At 36.5% G+C, this 13840-nt stretch overlaps 1 pseudogene; it reads left to right on the top strand.

Moving 5' to 3' along the window:
- Nucleotides 1-7729: 7729 nt before the first annotated feature.
- Nucleotides 7730-13840, top strand: part of LOC102891378 — a 21406-nt pseudogene continuing 15295 nt past the window's right edge.

The following is a 13840-nucleotide window of genomic DNA, read 5'->3' as shown; positions in this document are numbered from 1 at the left end:
CCAGGGAAGGAATGCAGCCCGCCCTGTGGGTTGACCCACCCTTCACAGCCAAATCCCACGGAGGCCTGAGCAAATAACACTGGCAAAGGCAAAGACATTCTTTAGGGATTGTGCAGAGGAATTTGGCAGTGCTGTCTTCCTCACAAGGTGTGGCACAAAGAACGAGTTCCTCAGCCAGGGGCAAAGGATTATCTACGGCCTCCTTAGAAGAAATCAATTCTAAACTGTCTTTATCTAGAAACCCACCTTTACATTAAAATGCCTATAGCTTTACTTTCCTCTACTACTGATATCTTTAAAATATTTTTTAAAAATCAAAGCAAAACAAAACTTACCTTGGCAAATATTACTTGTTCTGAACCAAGTAAAGGATGAAACTAACACAGAATCTTTTGCAGAAAGGTCATATCTGCTTTTCTCTTCCCTTCCCTCCAACCCTTCGTGGAACACCAAAGAGACAGCAGCTCCTGACATTCACGATGCACTGTGGAAACACAGTAAGGGTGATGCAAGTACTTCTAACATCCAAGGAAGGAAGAGTGACAGGCCTCAGACCCAGAACAGGCCCTCCATAGTGTCCTTTCTCAGTCCCAAAGGGCACCATGTGTACAGAGAGATCACAACGTCCCTTTGACTATAACCTTGTTTCTACAGGCCATATCAGTTGTGGGAAAAATCAAAGGCTTGAGAGGAATTTGGTTCCAGCCCCCATCTTTTTATCTCAAGGATTCCTACTAGACCTAACCTGAAGTCACTGGTCTTCTATTTTTGTTGTGTGGTTCTGCTCACTTTAGATGCAATACAATATTAGGTGATAAAAGGACTGTTACTCTGTTGGCCTGCTTTTCTGTATTGGAGAGGAGGAATCTTATGCTGAGTGAGAGAATCAGGGAGACTGAAGGAAGAGGTGAGGTGAGTTGTCAGTCTGGGCTAAGGGCTGAGTCTCCTGTTGATTCTCAGTGGGATGCAATTGTCATGATCCTGTGAATCATTTGTGAACTAGGCATGACCCTCTTGAATGCCAGTATTGAGTAGGTGGAGCACTGAAAGGATTTTTGTTGTTGTTATTTTGGTTTTTTCAACGAGGAAGACTTCTGACTTATAATCTATGAGTAGAGTAGATGCAGTAAGCCAGTTTCAGGAGACCAAACAAGCAAACTAAAAGATAAAAAGGATGTTGGGAGAAAGAAGTCATAAAAAACGTCTGTAGAATAGTATCGACCCTTTGGGACTAGGCTAGAGTTACCTCAGGGACAGAGAGCTGTACTGTCTGTATCATTTCTTTGTATGCTGGAACAAAAGCGATTAAGGAAGAGTGATTTACAGGCTTTCCCTCTCCCCAGCCCTATTAGAGCATGTGGACATTGTCCGCTCAGGGGTACTGTCTACTGTCTGAAAATTCCAGGTCAATTTTCAAGAGGAGAGTACTCATAGTCAAAGACCAACTACACACCATAGGAACTGTGCAAGATGAAGGAGAAGGAAATCGATGCATCCTAAAAGTCTGCTGTGTCCTAAAGGTCTATTGGATTTGCCTTTTTTGAAGGATGTGATCAAAAAGCGAGATGGCAGGGAGAAGGCTGGTGAATCAGAGAGCAGTTGGGGGATAAGAGAGTGAGAGACTCCCTAGAGTTGCTGTTACTGGGCTCTAGAGAAGTACTATCCGAAAAATTCTGATTGCCTATGTCTACCAGCATAAAAATATTTCAAACTCATACCACCTATATAGTATATGGACTTCATTTTTGTATTTTTGTTTATTTTTTGTTGTGTGAATTATCTGTGGTTAAGTCAGCACTATTCACGCACCAAGATCTGTTACTCACAAGGGCTAAAAGACTAGGGACCACATTTCTCAGAATCTCTGCAGCAGGGGTCTACGTTATATTCCACCTATAAGATACTCACACGAGCTTAAGAGGGTGGGAGAGAAGGAGAAATCATGATATTGTTCCTGTGTCCCTGGCAGGCACATCATGGGCTTTGGCAGATTGTAGATGTAAGATGTTTCCAGAAGCTTCGGGGCATCTTCCTGTGAGTTATTTCATTTCGGTGGTGAACAGAGCTGAATCACGGTCAGCCATTTCCTGCAATTCCTGCGAGTCCTGATTCCCTGAATGCCGCCAGCAGCTTTGTTCTACATCCTTCCAGCCTTTCTGTTTTCTTAGCAGAAATTTGACTGACACATAGTCCTTATAAAGCATAATATGCATAATGGAAATAAAAAAAGAAACAAAAAAGAATAACATAAATACTATCTTAATTATTCTATTTTATAAATAGCATAAAAACTTTTTCTCAATAAAAATATTAGTTTGTAATTAATACTTTTCAATTAATTAGCATATAATTTGACTGGTCCTAAATTTGTTTTATTTCAATACTTACTTTTAGTAGCTGTAAGAACTAAAAAAAGACATCTCAGAAAAATATATATTAAAATGGAAAATAGACCTTATTAGCTATGCTTACTAAATTGTGATATGCAAGAAATTTATAATATGGAGAAAATTATGAATCTTTCCAGAAGGACATTAAGTAATACATAAATAAAATGGAAACAGATCTTGTGTTCTTAGAGAGAAAGACTTAATATTAGAAAGACAGTAATTTCCTGCTAAATAATCTTTTGACTTACTACAGTTCTAATCAAAACATCAACAGAGCTCTTCATGGAAGTCAGTAAATTGATTCTAAAACAGATGAGAGCGAATGCCCAAGAACTTTCTGAATAAGAAGACAGTGTTGGGACGTAGGACTTGTCTCGCTGGATATAAGAACTTGTTATAAGGCTGTAGTAATTAATACAGTGATGAACAAGGATGGATAAATTGATTAATTGGCTAAATACCACAGAAGAAAACCCACACAAACATTTAACCTTGTTATATAACAGAGTTGTATGTATTGAGCCACTCGATTAGTGTACTCTGTTATGGCAGCCCTAGCTAACAAATATAGTCTCCAAGCAGGAATTTCTAAAAGTCGTTTCTCTATATTTCCAGGTTTACATGAGAGTAAGGAGAAGCCTAAAACACACTAGCACCTTCTGCAGAATGACTTCTGTGTAGCTACTTTGGCATCATTACAGAAAAAAAGAAACGGATAAATATTATTAGATTCTAAACTCTCTCGCAAGGTTCTCTTCTGAACTTATGATTATAAAATTAAATTTCACCTGATTGTCACAAATGTGTGTATCAATCCTTCATTTTGCTCCTCTTTGGTGATCATTGCATATTAGCATTTATTATATTGACAACGGTCCATACATCTGTCATTATTAATAACCAAATAATATTCCTTTATGTTTATGAAATCTATAAAATGGTTGGCATGAAAAAGTTATGCTGCTGTTACCAAAAATGGTTACTAGGGAAATGACATGAATCACATGACTGTGAGAGACATCGGAACCAACCTGAAAACCACACTTCCCACCAAAGCCAATGCTACTCTCTACCATTCAAAGCCAAGAGACACTAACAGCAAACACCGAGGCAGCTAAGCAGCAAGGACACACAGTCCCAGAGCACAGCTGCATGGCTGCACTCAGAATAAGAAAAGCCATTCTCCAAGTAATACATAACCTTTTTCTGAGGATCTTAGAGCAAATGAACTTCCATTTAATGTAGGTGATCAAGATCACTGTCCTGAAGATGCAGAGAAAGAGAATCTTTTGTCCTAACAGGAACCCTAATATAAAACGTGACCCACATGTCCAAGTGACACAAATTTGTTCTCTGAACCATGTTTTCTGAGACTTCAGTAAGCTAATAACACTGTGTGTCTTCCCTAGAGTCAGGCCCAGGACCATGGCTGCTATTCTACAGGCACCACCATGAAAGCTCAGGTTAGGAGTCTGCTAATCTGAATTTAGATTCAGCTGGTTGGCCAATGAGAACAGTCCAGAAAATCCTCTCAGCATTGTAGCTGTCAGGGGAGTACACAATGCAGAAGGAAACTAGATAATTCCAGAATTTGCCTTAGCAGATCTATGAGAGTTTATTTTAAAATTGGCTTGAAGATCATTCATTAAAAGCCAAATAAAATATAATTGTTTTCTACCTCTAAAATTCTCCAAATTTATTATAACTCCTAAAAAAACAAACAAAAAAACCAAATGATCAAAAACAACTAAAAATCTTTGACAATATTTAGGTCAGCTTCTCAGATGATTAATTAATTAATGACTGTGCTGGGTGAGTTTTAAAAACTCACAATAGTATATAGGCTCTTCATTTCTCTGGATTCGAATTTTTCTAGATTTGAAACTTGTTATTTTCTTAATCAATAGACTTTGTTTTTAGAGTATTTTTAGATTCATAGAAAAATTAGAAAAAGTACGGAGTTCCATATAACCTTGCCCACTCCACCCTCTTGATTTCCTCTATTATTAACCTCTTGCATTGATGTGGTATACTTGTTATAATTGATGAGCTAATATTGATAGATTATTATTAACCAAAGTCCACAGTTTACATTAATGTTCACTCTTTGTGTTGTACCATTCTACAAATTTCGACAAATTCATACATAGGCTTAGTGCCTTGCCAATAATTAGTACATGCACACGTACACACACACACAAACCAGTCATTTAGAATTGACACACAACAACATGAATGCACCAAGTACAGGAAACACTGAAGTTTGTGGTAAAGACTATTCAACACATTAAATTTATAGTCTTAGGCCGATACTAGACAGAAGTCCCACATTGGTGACTTTGAAATTTGTTCTCCTATTAAAACAATATTTATGGGGTGGAAAATGGGGGCAGAAAAGTTACAAATGGGTTCTAAAGTCTTTTTTAGTAGATTTACCTATTGTAAAGGTATAAGTGAAGTGAGCCCCAAACAATTGACATATTCTATGGACTGAGCTTGTTTATGTTGCTGAAAGCCAGAGTTCTCGCTAAAGAAGAAGGGACATACAAACACACATGGTGAATGGCAAAGAAGAGCCTCATGGGAATGGATTGGAATTGGACCTACCAATATGGACTCAATTGCTAAAATATGTTGAAACTGTGTATGCATGTGTCTGTACACCTGTGTATGTATATACATACATCTATATGTTTGTATGTACATATCAACATACATATATGTACATACATACTTGATATGTATATACATCCTAGCTTTGTGTCCTGAAAGAGCCAAGAATTTAAGACAACTCAGTTACCATAAATATACCTAATCCCAAAATTTGGTCTCTAATACTATTCCAACTAAAGGAATCAGGGCTCTACTTCATGAAGATATTCTTAGCTAAATACTTTAAAATTAATACCAAACTTATCTACCTAAAGCTTTGCAATATCAATTAGACTGAGGATTCAAAGATATAATGTGGTATTCACTAAGCACCCATAAGGAGCTAGATTCTCTATAATACAGGATGAATCAGACGTGTACTGTTATGTCTGAAAGTGAAAAAGTGTCTTAAAATAAAGTGTGGAGACTTGCAACGAGGACAAGGAACCAATTTGAATAGGCCTTCAGTTGCCAAATCAAACTGGAGATAATTTGAACACCAAAATATTAAATACAGTAATTAATTATAAACCATTGGAAAATATGAGCTAATGAGTATAACCGATAAAAAATAGATAAATGAGGAAGGAGGTCTCAGGCTTTCAAGGCAGAATGCTCAGTGCTGAGTGCTGACTGCTTAACGTAGAGTTGGAGCATCATTTTGGAGCATCATAGTAAAGACTAGATCCCATAGGAATCATCAATGGATGTCAATCTAGAAAGAAATTTTGCTGAAAACCAGAAACTTGGAATGGACCTAAGGTGCCTTATTGCAAACTGCTAATTAGTTCCAAGTGAATAAAAAATAATTATACAGGGAAGAAGCTAGGCAATGTCTTCACTGGATGATTAATATTAATGTCACTAGTGGGAAGGAGGTGGCCATATGTGCCTCCAGATGGGGTACCTGGTGAAGGTCATGTCGCCTATGAAGTATTTGGTAGAGAAGGTATAACCTGACTCTAATCATGAGGAAACATCATAACAATGAGGAATATTCTATTAAAAAGAGAGGAAGATTATAATCTTCAAAAATATAATTAGCACAAAAAGCAAGGAAGGGCTGTGCAAATGTTCCAGATTAAAGTTACAAGACAACTATATGCAATATCTGTCCCAAGAGTGGATCCTAAATTAAAGAAAGAAATGCTATAAAGAATGTTACTAGGGAAATGCAACAAGGACAATCACTTGAATCAAACCATTGTATCAAGGTTAAGTTTACTAAAGTTGATGAGTGAGCTATGATTATAAAAGAGAATATCCTTATTCTGAAGAAATATTTAGGAGTAAAATGGTATTGGGGTAAAAGGTCGTGATGTATACAGTTTACTACTATTGGTAATATAATATAAAGACCATAAAAAGTGAGACAGCAAATACAAACAAATGGGGTAAAATGTTAACAATAAAAGAATCTGAGTAAAGAAGTGTTCTTGTTCATGCAAATATTTTGTAAGTTTGAAATTATTTCTAAACAAGAAAATTATTTCCAAACATATCTAATGAAGTAGATGATGACAGTGAATTTTCTTCCACAGAATTCTTCATCTCCCATCACCTGGAGAACTCCTATTTATCCTTTAAAATAATCTGCTGAGGCATTACTTAATCTCTGTTACCTTCCCCAACACCTTTCTCTCAAAAAAAAAAAAAAAAAAAAAAAAGAATAAAAAGCTATGCTCTCCATATCATCTAAAATTGCATTTAGATTCTAATAACAGTGAAAATAGCAGTGTCTCAAACAAGACAGGAATGCATTTCCACCCTAAACTTAAGGGAGAGGCCGTCAGGGTTCTGCTGTGCTATCAGTGACCAGACTCCTATCTTCCTTCCTTGTCATCCTTCATACATGGCTTTCATCCTCAAGGTCACACCATTCTGAAGTATTGCCCCTGGAGCTCCAGCCATCACATCCATATTCCAGCCAGCAAGCCCCAGGCATTTGTCTCCATGCTAAGGAGATTTCCCAGAAGTCCAACCCCAAAACTTCCTCTTGCTTCTCATTAGCCAAAACTTAATCCCATGGCCACGTCTAGCTGCAAGGATAGATAGAAAATGGAGGTTTTTAGGTGGGCATTTTTCCACCGGGTATAAAATTGTAGTTATTTTATAAGAAAGAAGGGAAGGATTAATATTGGTAGGCAATTATCATCTCTGAATAAACTCCTGTAGTGAAATTTGCCATTTTGTACATATTCCATTACTTGTATCATGTTCTATTTTGTTTGTATTCATGTCACTATCCTAAACTATAGAATACAGCTTTTGGATATAAAATATCTGCATTGGCTTTTGCTTGCTCAGGGCCAGTCTCACAGTAATTGCTCATGTAAGGTTTATGAAATTTAATCAGTTGAAAGGCAGCCATTTGAGATATTTCAGATACATATATTTGATATTCCACAGGTTTATCTTGCAATTATGAAAAGACCTTGAGAACTAACTTCTCAAAGTTTTCTTTGGTTATAAGACCCATGTTTAATTTTGGTGCTAGCAAAACTCACTGATGATTACAGATCATAGAATACAGAAGATAGTATACAACTGAAGGTTTTAACAGCAAAATACAATATTTTCCTTAGTTTTGATGACTTCCCTTTATGAGCTCTGAATTCTGAGAGTTCTTTCATTTATTACATGTCATAAAACAATAAAGAAGTACATTCTAAAAGAATCTCATTGGCATGTTCAACAATGAGCAACAAAATATGAAACAGGAAGCAAAGGAGTTCAGACTTCTGAGTGATGTTTCATCTTCTCAAACATTCGATACACTGCAGAAACTAGCTAATCTTCAGAAAAGAGCAAAGGGTCAGTCTTTTTATATTAAACCACTAACTTGAAAAGAATTTTCATGCACCAAAAAAAAACTTACTACTTATGTAGCCACTAAATAGATCTGAACTTTTACTATGTGTTGGGCAATTTGCTTGATACGGAGGGCAGAATGGCATAAAAGAAAAAAAAGACTCTTCATTTCAGGGAGTCTTTAACTTCAGAGTTCTCCCAGCTAGTAAATGGTGAAGCATGTTTTCAGCCTCAAGGTTGTGTACTTCCAAAACCCATGCACTTGACCCCTATATTTTTACATTAAGAAATAGCTCTTCTGGAATATTTCCATCCTAAATTTTGGACTACAGTTAGGTAGGTTATAATTGAAGACCGTAAATTGTTCTCCTTTAGTACTTGTTATTTCCATTAAAAAGCGAAGCTGCTGGGAGTGGGTAAGAGAACTGAAATAATTTTTAAGTAAAATAAAATATTCATTGATATTTTATTTTATTTTTGAACTCACTTCACTAAGTTCTATATAAACAAGTCACCGAAATTTTGGAGTGTTCAGATTGCTTTATGGTCATCTCAACAAAACAGCCAACATTCTGAACTGCAAAGCAATAATTTTTCTAATGGATGTTAAAATAAAAATTACCCATTTTTTTCCCCTAAATTGACCAATAGTATGGCACTGTGAGTAGCCTCAGCACAGCGGCCAGGGATATTGGAGGAAATCTTACCCAAAATAAAAGGTGGGGCTCCAGAATGATTTAAACAAAAGCCATGCCAAAAAAGATAAACACACACCCTCCTTTGAAGATTACTGCGAAGTGTTTCTAAAACAGTGCCAAAGAAATCTTCTCATCCAGGTTTACTGTATCTCAAACTTGCCTGTTCTAATTCTAAATACCCAGGATGTCACTTGGAACACAGAAGTTCTATTTTGGGATTTAAAAACAAATTAGGAAACTGACTGACTGAAGTTCTAGCAATGATGTTTCATTGTATCTCCTAATTACTATCTGATGGAGAAGAGGCAAAAGGTGTGAAGTTGTGTCTGGTCATATATTTAAGACCAGAGGTCCCCAACCCCCAGGCCGTGGACCAGTTCCGGTTTGTGGTCTGTGAGGAACTGGGCCACACAGCAAGATGTGAGCAGCAGGTGAGCGAGTGAAGCTTCATCTGTATTTGCAGCCGCTCCCCAGTGCTAGCAACGCCGTCTCAGCTCCACCTCAGATCATCAGGCATTAGATTCTCATCGGAGCACTGGTCCCTGGTGCCAAAAAGGTTAGGCTGTTTAAGACCACAAAAGATCAGGGTTGGACAAGCTCACAGTGTATCAGTCTGTTTCCCTACTGGCCTGTGGCAGTACCTTCTTCTTTCAGAAGAAGACAAAAACATCCCTGACTGGTTGTCATACCTGGATTCTCTGATTAATAAACTTGTCATTGTGGAAAGTTGTCCAACCTGAACTGTGAGATCATCAAACCCTAGAAACACTATGAAAATATTGTTTGGCCATATATACCATGCCTCCTGCTAAAAAGAATTTTAAGTGGCTCTGAATCACAGTTCTCAAGTACCAGCCCAGAGTGATTGCAAAGCATATCCTTCCTCATTTAGAATATCAACAAGATAGCAGTTCTTCCCCAAAGTAATATTTCTTGCTATGGAAGCAAGCCCTAATCACTGTTCTTTTTTTAAGACCAGGGGAATGACAGACACTTGTTGTCTCAAATGTTCAAGAATGACCACAAACATGACAAAGATGGTGTCTCTAAGTCAAAAATTAAGTACTTGACACCTGAAATCCAAATATTAGTCTAATTCTCCCCTTTAAAAAACTATTATGTTTTATTTAGCATAATAAAGTGAATATTTGATTGTATTAAGACTATAAGCTAATTTGATTGTATTAATCTGTAAGCTAAAAATTGTTCCAACTGGAACCTAATATCTGCACATCATTATAATTTATAGCTTTATTAAATTCAGACAAAATACCAGGACAAGGCAGAAGACATGGAAACAAACATGATCATGTGCTTGGTCCCTTGAAATCTGACGTGGTCTTTTGAAATCAGGGAAAAGACATTTTTGGTAGAGCAGGTGAGTTGAGAAGGTAGAAGGGATTCCGGACTGTGGCCCACACATCCTGTCTACTGTTCTATCGATTGATTTCAAACCTTCAGAAATAGAAGTTGGAGTAGTTACAGTTGAAATCCTAAATTCAGGATTCTCACAGAAAAAGAGATTGACACTCACCTTGTGGACCTAGCAGAGAGAGACTAAACATTGTGGTTAGTTCACCAAATCCATGACACCGCCTCCTGTGTTTGATAACAACAGACCGACATTACGGAGGCCCCTGGATTGAAAAGGAACCTCTCTCACTCCTCCTGCCACTGAAGAGGACAGAACTCTATAAATAAAAACAGTGCTTTTGGAAAAACAAAACAAAACAAAAAACAGCACCACCTGGAGTGGCATCTGGGGGCAGTAGCACCATGAGAGCAAATATTCCTAATTCCTTTTTAATGAGCAAATACCTTTGAGTTGGACTTATCTCCATATAAAATCCTCTTGCACTTTTCACTTTGGGGCACTAGAGGGAAACAATGTAAGAAAAATGAAGTCTAGTGTATTAAACTGTTAAAAGAATACTTTTGTTTTCATTTTATTAATGTATTTTTCTGTTACTTTAGGGGAGAAAACAGCTTTCAAATGGTAGCCTGGTTTCAAAATATACCAGTTTGGCTTTTATTTCACAATATTTCAATCCTACTTCTCAGGAACAAATCTACATCTGGAACCTCAGAAGATCCATTATCCTCAATGAAGACAGAAAAAAAAATAGCAAAGCTGTAAGTCAGGTTTGAGAAGGGTTTGGGTTACATAAGCTTATTATTAAAGGCCTATTTAAATTCTTCTTAGAAAATTACTTTCTCAATTACACTTAAGAACACATTTTTCACTGTTATTATAAAGAGGAGGCAACAACTCATTTCTGACTTCAGCTTCCTTTTCAAGAACCAATAGGAAGGAAATGGCTTTCGGAAATTATAATACATACATATCACAATTTAGTGCACACATTTCATCACCATCTTCCCATACAGAAAATGTGTCTGGGATTTTCACTGTTGATGATATCAAGTGTCATTAAGCCCTTTAAGGAGTTCCCAGTCTTTAACCCTCCCATCTGCTGTCCATTTCCATCTTCGAATGGGGCAAAATTTTGGGTGATGGAAACATCATTTCCTGTTTACCACAGTGATTATTTTAAATCATATTTTATACACTGAGTAACTTTAGAATTAGTTTGATATTAACATATCATAATAATGTTTGAACTTGAACTTATAATTGGCTTCATTCAACCAAACTTCAAACTAGAGATTATTCTTACTGAGAGAAAAAACAATAAGATGCTACTGAGTTCCAGTAAATTTACTCAAAGTGTTTGGTGAAGTGATACCTGATTTTGTAATGTATACATGTAATGTGTGTGCATGTTATAGTTTTTTAAGAGCCAGACATTATTAAAATAGAAAACAAAGTGATAAATGCCAATTATATGTAATCAAATTATTTTTGTAAAAACAAAGTACATGTATTTTGAGTATTGGTGCATATTTGATATTTGTTTTCAGAGCTGAATGAGAATAAATTAAAGCCTTAGTCTTTTCTGGGTCTTTGAAATCTGGGGATTTATAAATTAAATGGTGTGTAATGCCTCTAAGTTTTTTTTTCAAATAGTAATAGAATGACTGCAAAAATTTTGTTTCATTTATTCCTGAGCTTCCAAACTTAACATCTCTCATAAATCCAATGGGTTGTTAGAATTAAAGTAATAATAATAACAATGGCAACCTTTTTTTCATCTTCAGACGTTGTTTGTATGCTCAAATAAAAGTTATAGAAATGCAGCAAGCTATGCCCTATAGAAATTTTTCTGAAACAGAAAGACAAAATGAATGTTGTAATAAAACGTTGCAAACACGTTTACAGTTTGTATAGTTGTTACTAGAATGTAAGTTCCATGAGAGTAGCGGCTGTCTCTGTCTTGCTTAGCATTGTGTCTCTATCACTTGGATAGTACTGAGCACATGAACAGCACGCAGTCTTGCTCACATGAATATAAGCAGGGCATGAACAATGGAAAATCTGGCCTCATCTTAAAAACAGAAATCAACAGAGAGTTAAAATTACATAAATTCTAAATATTCTGACTCATAGGCTAGTCCGAGCTAGCCACATAGGTTTCCCTAGGACATAGTCTGATCACACAGAGTCTTGTATCTGACCCTATATGCTATGGGACTCATTGCAAGACTAAATGGGAAAAGAACCATTAATAGTATGCCCATTTTACAGATGAAAAAACTAATTTACTCTAGTTTTCAAGAGGTGACTGGCAGCAACTTTATCTCTGTTAATACAAAGCTTGTGGGCTTTCCCACTACTCCAGTTCAAGCCGAGATAAGAAATAAAATATGGAGTATGGTAATTTAAACAGTAATGTTACTTTCTCACTAAAGGCAAGACCATTCATGTCTCTCATGACTAATGAATAGGAGAGAAGACAGATTTAGGGAACACAGAATTTTTAACAAATTGGTTGAAACAGATAGTGAGATCCATCATTCTGACATAACTATTTTTAAAATGTAAATGAAATACATGATGTCAAGTATTCTTCAGCTCAATCCCTCTCTGAGGATCTTGTCGTGCAGCAGATTCTGAGTCAGCTGATTTGGGTGGGGCCTGAGAGTCTGCATTTCTAACAAACTCCTGGACATTGCCGATGAACTGACATACAAACTGCTTTGTGGGTGGCAAAGCTTTACCTGATACCTGTTTGAAATACCAGGTAAGAACCGCATCTCTGCCTTGTCAAATGAAGTAAGACCTTTTCAGGTTACACCAGCTTGAAACAGGCATGGAAATAAGCCAGTTGTACCAGAAATCAAATCACAACAGGCTTAAAGAGAGATTTTGGAGATTAGAACTAGGGTTTAGGTGGAGTAACAATTATGCAAATATTCAAGAACGCCTCCCTTTGGGTTTCCTTATTGGACCTGGCCTATTCCGTCCACTTCTCACTACTCTTAAAACTAGAATATAAACACCACAGTAATTATATTTAGTATAATATAATGGTAGAACATGCTAAGAATCATGATTTTTCCAAGAGATGAGATTTATGGTCACCGGGGGCAGATGGTAGGGGGAGGGATTTAGATGAGGGTGGTCAAGAGGTAGACACTTCCAATTATGAGATAAATAAATACTAGGGATGCAGTGTATGTGATGACTACAGTTAACGCTGCAGTACAATACACGTACAAGTTAAGAAAGTAGATCCTACGAGTTCTCATTATAAAGAAAAGGTATTTGTCCTTGTTCGTGTGTGTGTCTATATATGATGGATGTTGACTAAATTTATTGTGTATTTCATTACATATGTAAGTCAAATCATTATGCCAACATCTTAAATTTATACAGTGCTGTGTGTCTATTATATCTTAATAAAACTGGGGGTGGGGGGGGAGGGAAGAGAATCATGATTTTTCCATAACCTTAGCATACTATGGAATATCATGTTATGTTTTTTTTTTTATCTGATGTCTGACTCCTCACCCGCTCATTTCAAAGACAGCAATGAAGTTGTAGTTACGTTAGTATCTTCCTTGCTTTTTAAAGTCGGAATTTATTAAGGTCATACAATGTGTAGGGAGTACACTAAGTACTTAAATAAATTATTTCCTTTTTCTTCTCAAGAACCCTATAACTACTATTATTATACTCATTTTAAGTATGAAAAATCTGAGGTTTAAGATGATACAGCTTTTCCAAGGTAACGTAGCTGGTAAGGGAGAGTCAGGGTTCCCTGAGATCTGCCTAAATCCACAGCCCTGCTATGTCCTGAGAACTTTTCTGAAAGAAAGAGGACATTTTCTTTAGAATATTTGTAAAGAGAAAGTTTGAAGATTCTTTTTATAAGCCATTTCAATCCA

The sequence above is a fragment of the Pteropus alecto genome, unplaced genomic scaffold (genome assembly GCF_000325575.1).
Source record: "Pteropus alecto unplaced genomic scaffold, ASM32557v1 scaffold72, whole genome shotgun sequence".
Taxonomy (NCBI): Eukaryota; Metazoa; Chordata; class Mammalia; order Chiroptera; family Pteropodidae; genus Pteropus; species Pteropus alecto.
Note: the sequence above shows the minus strand (reverse complement) of the source record. Positions and strands in the feature narration are given on the sequence as shown.